This window comes from Aquila chrysaetos, chromosome 18 (genome assembly GCF_900496995.4).
Source record: "Aquila chrysaetos chrysaetos chromosome 18, bAquChr1.4, whole genome shotgun sequence".
Lineage (NCBI taxonomy): Eukaryota > Metazoa > Chordata > Aves > Accipitriformes > Accipitridae > Aquila > Aquila chrysaetos.
The window spans coordinates 5,244,297-5,250,214 of record NC_044021.1 but is presented as its reverse complement, the minus strand read 5'-3'; the positions used below and the strand labels follow the sequence as shown (position 1 = coordinate 5,250,214).

At 40.1% G+C, this 5,918-nt stretch overlaps 1 long non-coding RNA gene across 1 annotated transcript; it reads right to left on the bottom strand.

The window, feature by feature from the left end:
* Positions 1 to 506: 506 nt before the first annotated feature.
* LOC115353026 lies at positions 507 to 1,604 on the bottom strand. The gene is made up of 2 exons (XR_003927376.1): positions 1,480 to 1,604; positions 507 to 690 (listed from the first exon to the last, which is right to left on the bottom strand). It is a non-coding gene; the product is annotated as an uncharacterized LOC115353026 (long non-coding RNA).
* Positions 1,605 to 5,918: the final 4,314 nt, after the last annotated feature.

The window sequence follows — 5,918 nt, the reverse complement described above, 5'->3', positions numbered from 1 at the left end:
AAAACTGTGGACATTTATATCCTGGTTCACAGTACTATGGAAAGGGTAAAGGATGCGAGATACACCACAGCCATGGTACCAAAGGTTGTAAATGCCTCTGATCTTACTGTGACCAGCACCATCTCACACAGCAACGCTGTTCCTCTGTGACATACCACAATGCTCAATTCCAGAAGCATAAACTCAGTACGAACCAGCACGCATTACCGCATTACACCAGCGGGGATTTTCTTCCTTTCTTTGCTCCCTGCTGCTTTTCCCTATTAGCCTTGTTGTTCTGCTCTGTTAGGTCTGCATTCCTGTCAAGTTCCTATCTCTGCTAGCTCTCTTAGTAAGGGCAAGACTGGGAGATTTTCGTGATTCTCTGCCTTTGAAATGCAACATGTAGGAGGTGTGAGGAGAAGAAACAGTAGAGAGCTCAATTAGCACAGAATGAGGAAAATTGTGACCAAAAAAAAAAAAAAAGGCTAGCAAACAAACAAACAAACAAACAAACAAAAACTATGTATGCTCACAATTCCTTTTCATTTACAAGCTCACTGTATTTTTCCAGATGATGGATTGCTCCAATTTAGAAGGTGAACAAACTCAACCCGGTGACCTTCAGCAATATGTTCAAGGTCCTTCAAGCGGTACTGAAATCCCACTCTTCCCTTCATGGCCCTTCATTGATGGACATCTAGACCACATCTTAACAGAACAGATAGATGAAGAAAGATTTAGCTATATTTTGTATATTTCACACAATTTTAAGAACAAAAAATACCAATCCACACGGATAGGCCTGATCCCAAATCTCAGCTACAGCTATTTAAGCAATCAGAGGAGTTGGACCCAGGATTTTGTGTCTGACTTACTATAGCAAAGGCCTCAGCTTTGAAAAACACATTTGAAGAATTCAAAATAGACTTAATTCATGGTTATGTAACTGAATTATTTTACTTTTCATTATGCAGTAAAACTTTGTCGTGGAGAATTCTAATTCTTGTTAGGAAGTTTTGCATTTTGACAGTTTGTATCACCTGATTAGCACAGAAGAAGAAGGGGAATTGTGGGCAAGCAAGTTAACTAGCCTGTTTTTGCTAAAAAGCTAAGCAGGTAAATATAGCTTTGATTTTTATGTTATATTCATTCAGTTTTATTGTCAACATATTCATGTCACTAATGTCCCTAACGGGCATAATTCAGTTACCTGGTCATGATTAATTTGCAAACCCAGGAAAAAAATAAAAATTTTCACCTTTTAAATCAGAATCATAAATATCAAATGTGAAGTTAAAAAAATATCAGATGAAAGCCAAGATTCTATAGATCAATAATCAAGGAAGAAATGGGCAAGTCAAGAGACATGCCAATGTCTGAGCAGAAGTTAAGGCCTATACTGCGTAGAAGGCCACCCAAACCTGCTTTCAACTCCCCCTCATGAGGCAACAGGTTGAAACAGTTCTTAAAGTCATACAAAAAGTGACAAGACATTACCTGGGAATTGGAAGGGGAAGTCATGATATGATCCAAAGCCGTAATGATAGTATTTAACAGCGCTTGCTTTCCCTCGTAACGCATAGACTGAAAAGTTCTGAGCAAAATCTCTCTGTCAAGAATGAAACACTGATTATTGTCAATAAATTAGAACATTGCCCAAGCACTGCCTACATAACCTGTGTGTAACACATTGCCATTTCTTTTCTGCCCATGTGCATACTTTGGCCTACAGACTTCTCTTTTTTCACTGTGTTTGACGGTAATCTTCAAAGGACTCCGGTTTCTCAACAACATGTATAAAGGGATTTGACCTCCTGGGACAAGCCACAGCAAAATAAACAAAAAAGCAGAAGCTGAACTTTGAAATTATCAACATTCAAGCAGGAGTATGAAGCCAAACACTGTCAGCCCTCAGTAATATCCGTGGAGGACTATAGGCAGTTACACCGAGAAAGGAATGAAATTAAGCTAATGGTTTTCTAACCCTGATAAAAAAGTGACCTATCAATTAAGAAAAGTCCAGGACAGGTTGCTTAAAACTAGCAAGCTTAGTTTCAGAAGCCACAAACAGAATTTCTGCAGGTATAGCATGATACAGTACTTTAGAGGCATTGAAATGTTTAGGTTATGATTTTGTATTAACTTGCTCTTTTGAAATCTCATTAACGATGCTGAATGACTATTAGAAAAATGTGCAAGCCTTGCCTGTATGTTCTCTTGCTGTTTTATTAAAGCAATTTTGTATGGGTTTCCTAACTTCCATGGTAATTTAAAAATGTTTTTTATATTAAGCTTTTTGTATGAGGATTGAGTTTTAAATTTTGACCTCTAAGTTACCACATTTGCAATCTCATCTAATAAAGACAAGCAACATGATGTGATTTATTCAATCAGTCCACCTTTGACAGTACACTTTAATTTGAACTTGACTTCCAAAGCCTGCTTTCAGACAGCCCACAAGAAGAAAAAGCAACGGTGTTCCTCAGGAACCGAATATTTTTCAAGTACAGCTCAGCATCTAATCAAGAGATAATTAATAAACAAAAAGAAATTATTTTCAGGAAACTTTAAGGGGCCAAACTCATCCTAAAAGGATCCAATCTGTATAACACCAGAATCCTGTATGAACATCATATGTGTCCAGATACAACAGTACACAGTTTAAGGAAAATATAGGAAGTTATGTTAGATCTAATTTAAAGTAGTGCATAATGTCAAACAGACAAAAATTCAGTTTCCATGCTATAGGCAAGACTTAAAGAAGATAAGGACACTATTAAATTCTCTGTGCTCAATACAGACTTGATTTCCTCCCAATATTTGTTGTCATCCTGAAATCTAAAAATGAAGGCGAAGCTTGAACAGGTTTGATAACACGGAATTCTCAAGGACATTTCAGCCTAACACAGACAAGGTCAGAATAAGTCAAACCAAACTCCTGTTGTCAAAGCTTGAGCTCAAAGCATATTGATCCTAAAAATATAAGACATATACAAGCTGTTCATGTGAATTCAGGCAGTAATGTCTGTACACCTCATTGGAAGCCTTCTTTTGAAGACTCCAGTTGGTGCTCTGCTTCTGCTCATTAGTTGGGGGCAGGGGGAAACATGTTCTGAATGGCAAGTACATTACACAAAAGATCGGGCTAGGAGAATGGAGAAAAACTAATGCTGCTATGTCCACTAAAGAAAAACAAAATGTGCTAATTGGTTTTGTCAGAAGACAGAAGCAGGTGCTCTCTTCAGGGCTTTAATAAAGACCTGAAGGCTCTTTGGCTGATTTGTGGTATGATCTCCACTGGCAACAAATTATGAGGGCTACACAAGGGGCTGCAAAAGGAATACTCAGTCCTCATTGTTAGAATATGTGCAGAAAATAGAGGAACATGCTCTAAATAGAAAATTATTAGCTTCATTATGGATTTTTTTTATGGTGTTTTTTACTACAATATCTGAATGTTTGAGAAAAATAGAATTTATCTTCACATTTCTACTGCCAGGAAAAGGGAGGAGGGCTGAAGTTTGAAAGGCAGCAGGGCTTAACCCAATTTAGAGATTGGCAAGCAAAACATTTACAGGAGTGCTACCCAGAGTTGAGTAGTATCTGTTTTTTCAGAGTACTTACCATTCTTATAGCTATTTCTGTTCCCAAGTCTCAGTTTCCGATGGATTTGGTAGCAGCTGTGTATGTTTAGCACTTTCTTTGAAACTCTGGCTTATAGTTAACAGGAGTAAGTTAAACTTGTCACGACTGAAAGAATTCTCCTACGCAGGAGCCAACTGCTTTAATCTAGCAATACCCTTTTTATTCCTGTGAGCCCTTCCCTCATTCTCTGGATGTCCTCCAGTTAGATGTAAGCAACACTGAATTTCTGCAGCAATAAATGAAGCCTACTCCATATATAAAGATGATAAATTATAAATTATAATTATAAAAAACAATAGGAAATCTTCTTCCTTTATGAGTTTCATAATTGGTGTACAAAAATGAAAGGGTAAAGCATCTTTACTTTGCCGTAACTATGCTTCCATAGAGCCATCCATACAGCGCACTGAATGAGGTAGAGTCTGACAGAAAAAAAAGCATGTCATCACATGATTAAATGTGAGATGATATGAACAAATTCAAGTTATGCTGGTGATGTTTCATGGAATTTAAAAGCACAAACTGTATTTAGTTATGTGGCAACACAATGACATTGAATCATCGGTGGGGCTTTTATCTTTAATGGCATAAATCTCCGTCTTTGAGCAAGCAGCCAGCCAGAGCTGGCAAATACCTCTGAATTGAGACTGACTTTATAGTTCCAATTGTAAGGGAAAAATAGGAAAACTTGTTTTAGCAGTGACCTGCTCATACATTTTTTGATAGCGTGTCAGGGCCTTGAGTGCACTCCCAACTTCTAGGAGGGCAGCTGGCTCCGCAAGGCCAGCTCGCTGATAAGAGCCATTGTGAAGAAAAAGCTTTGTGGGGAGGCCTCGGCCAGGGCTCCCCCCATCCTTCGGGAGCTGCTTCTGGCCGTGACCCTCGCCAGGGGACCGCGTGGCCCGCTGACCAGCTGGTGGTTAGGGCAGCTGCCTGGTAGTCGAGCCTGTGCCTGGCCGTGCAGCCCCTTGACCGGGACCCCTGATCCTGACCCACGGTCTGACCGCCCCGGGACCTCATCGCCTGGGACTCGCCCACCAATCTGGACCACGTCTGACTCTATTTTCACCAGACCCGCTCTGCTTTTTGAGAATTGTGGGACCGCAGGCCGCTGGGGAGGGCAAGGCCCTGCTGGGCAGGCGGGCATCCGCCACCACAACCCCTGCCCTCACGGAGCAGCCCACCTCGCCCCTGACAGAAAGTGTCTCCGACGCTCTGTGCTTTGTTGCAGTCACAGGGAGGCAGGAGAATTCTCTTCCCAGCCCAGCCAGTCTTTTTACCAAACTTCTCTTCCTGAGTGTTTACGCCTTCTGGCTTTTGTTCCCTTTGTTTCAGGATGAAACACGGTCTAGATGGAAGGAGAAAAGCAGGAAGGGGAGAGGGGCTCACTACCAGAGGAGCTATTAGGGAATTCAGCATTGCGGTAAAAGGCTATTAAACTGGAGAAAGCTTCTTCTGAGCGTGTGAAGACACAGCTTAGCCAAATTTGGGAAATATAGGAAAACCAAGAAACATCCAAGAAATCAACCAACATTTTGCAACAAAAATGTTTAGAAGATATAGGGGTACGGGGCCCACTAACTGCCAGCCTCAGTTGTGCTACCCTTTCTACTATGGAGTTAGGGAAAGCCCACATTTTATGAATAACAAGGACTCATCCAAATTCTTACAAATAGGAAACAGCATGACAGTAAATCAGCCTCCTTTCTTTATGAATACATTTTAATATATTCTGTGACCACTGGACTAGAACTATTTCTAATACAAGCTCATTTCTCACAGATTTCTTTCATTGTCTACTGATATATCCCTTCATTCTTATCTTTCCATGCATTTAAAGTAGGCTATCTGCATAAGACACATCTTAGAGACACATATTTGTCAGGAAACATATTAAAGTCACCATCATCATTCTTTGCCTAACAGTCAACTGTCTGAGGCATTACAGTTTTGACCCCATTCTGACTGTAGAACTGTATCACAGGACAGAAAATACTTTCACCATGTTTCTTGGGGTCAGTGATTTTTGCAAATGTTTTGTGTTAACCAATAAAACCAGATGCTTTCCTCATTCAGTTACATTATAGTTCTCACTCAAAGCCCGGAAGAATCCTTGCTTCCCAGTGATTTTGATGGCAGCCACAGAAAATGAAGACAAGAGAATTCAATGTATATTCTCTCACAATCCAGAAACTGGAGGGCATCCAATGAAATTTCCAGGTACCAAATTTAAAACCACATTACATAATAAACTGTCCAACTCATCGACACAGTAAGCTGTTGAGGCCAAA